This window comes from Echinops telfairi, unplaced genomic scaffold (genome assembly GCF_000313985.2).
Source record: "Echinops telfairi isolate 266 unplaced genomic scaffold, ASM31398v2 ScPeMD7_443;HRSCAF=831, whole genome shotgun sequence".
Lineage (NCBI taxonomy): Eukaryota > Metazoa > Chordata > Mammalia > Afrosoricida > Tenrecidae > Echinops > Echinops telfairi.
The window spans coordinates 40,794,833-40,797,327 of NW_022104341.1; positions in this window are offsets into that span (position 1 = coordinate 40,794,833).

Below are 2,495 nucleotides of genomic sequence, written 5' to 3' on the forward strand. Positions count from 1 at the left end.
GGAATCCAGGGCGGATGATCCCTTCAGGGCCAGTGGTGTGAGTGGCAGTACTGGGAGGGTGGAGAGAGAATGGGTTGGAAACAGGGAACCGATTACAAGGATATATTTGTGACCTCCTCCCTGGGGGACGGGCAACAGAAAAGTGGGTGAAGGAAGACATTGGGCAGGGAAAGATGACAAAATAATAATTTATAAATTATCAAGGGTTCATGAGGGAGGAGGAGCGGGGAGAGAGGGGGGGAAAAAGAGGACCCGATTCCAGGGGCTTAAGTAGAGAGCAAATGTTTTGAGAATGATGAGTGCAATGAATGTACAAATGTGCTTTACACAATTGATGTACGTATGGATTGTGATAAGAGTTGTATGAACCCCTAATAAAATGATTTTAAAAAAAAAGAAGGAAAGAAGCCACCACAGTACAACAAAGCAACCGATTAAGTGGTAGAACTGGATCAATAAACAACATCAAATAAATGAAGAAAATAATGAATTTCTAAAATATTTCATTTTAATTGGATTCATAATAAATGCTCATAGGAGCAGGAGTCAAGAAATCAAATGACCTATTGCATTAGACAATTATGCTGCAAAAATCTATTAAAATTATTAAAAATGAAAGATGTTACTTGGAAGAATATGATATTCCTGACCCAAGCCATTGTATTTTCAATTACCTCATGTGCATTCAAACACTTGACAAGGAAGAATAAATTAGACCAAAGGTAGATTAATGACTTTGAGTTATGATGTTGGCAAATGATGTTGAATATAATATGAACTTCCAGAAGAATAAGCATATCTGTCTTAGAAAAAGTACAGGCAGAATACACCTTTGTAGCAAGGGTGACAAGACTTTATTTCATGTACTTTGGACACATTACCAGGAGGAAGAGTCCCTAGAAAAGAGCATCATCCTTGGTAGAGAGTCAGCAAAAAAAGAGAATGACCCTCCATTAGTTGGGTTGCTATAGTGCCTGAAAGAGGTTCAAATATAAGGAAAATTGTGAGGAAGTCACAGGAGTAGGCAGTGTTTTTGTTCTGTTCTACATAAATTCACTATGATTTGAAACTAACTGAATCACGGCACATAACAGCAGCAACACATTCCTGGATACTGCAGAAATTCTATCCAACCTGTGATCACTATTCACTATGAAGTAAGTAATGGAAAACCAATAAAGTCCTTGATAATTTTAGGTTAACAAAAAATGAGGAATGTGTGCTGTCATAGTTAACATAGCTAGATTGATGAAAACTAAATTTAAATAATAGATAATTAGGCCTATGGCTTTTCAATGAACAAGTAAATATAATACTATAGATAATAATTTTCAATAGATAAAAACAGTGTTTTTAACAAATAAATCAATGTGGACTGTCAGAAAATAATTATTGTGTATTTTGTTAGCTAAGAAAAAAAGTAAACATGTTATATATTAGAAAGGGTAGTGGACAAGTAATGATTAAAGTATTGTCCAGATTATTATTTTTATTTCACTAATTAACAAATATTTCTTAAGTACTTACCATGTTCCAAACACTGTTCTAGGCTATCGACATAACTCTGTAAGCCTCATGTTGCGTACCTTATAGTGGAGAGGGCCAAGCCAGAAATGATTAATTAGCTAGCTACACAATGTGTTCAATAGTGATAATTAGAGAAAATTGGATCAGAGTGAATGGGATTAAGTAAATGTGATGACGAAAGGGAAGGCACTTTTAATAGCATGTTTTTGCTTTGTTTTGTTTTGAGTTACAATGAGAAAGAGATGCTCAAGCGAGACTTGGAGTAAGTAAGGGAATGAAGGAAGAACATTGAAGGCAGGGACAATTCTGTGCGATGTCCGAAGGTGGGAACGTATCCGGTGTGTTCAAGACTGGTAAGAGAGTATCAGTAGATGATAGAGTTAGACCAGTACTGTTCCCCTGCTTGTGTAAGTCTTTAGGGAACTGGGTTTTAACTCACTGGTGGACCCTGGAGAGATTTTGTAGGCTTCAAGCAGAGGAGAGATGCAATTTGACTTAATCTTGAGAGTAGCAAGTATGGGAGGCCTGGAAAGTAATAGGAACAGGAGTTAGAGGAATTTAATATCCAACTCCCCTTGCTCACTGGTCAGCAATTAATTGTCAGACCTAATTTAGAATAATCAGAATCTTTTCCAGTTTTTGCGTTTTTAAAAAAAATATATTGTTAATTGAGTGACTTACAGAACTTGCATTCACCAAATTGATACTAAATTAGTTCTATCTAATTCATGGCAATCCTCTCAATGGACCATCGCTGACTCCAGTACCTTCCAGTGTTTTCTGCTTCCATTCCTTCTTTTTTTACCTTTCTGAACTGCATCCTTGGGTAAACGGTGTCTTTTGATCTTACAAGGTTGATTATTCTAACGTGTATTTATCTCCCTACTGTTTTGGTTTCCTTTTTACAGCTGTCTATAGCTTGGGTGCAAAATGAGTCACGGAGGTAAGTTCAGTTCCAGACCTGAAGC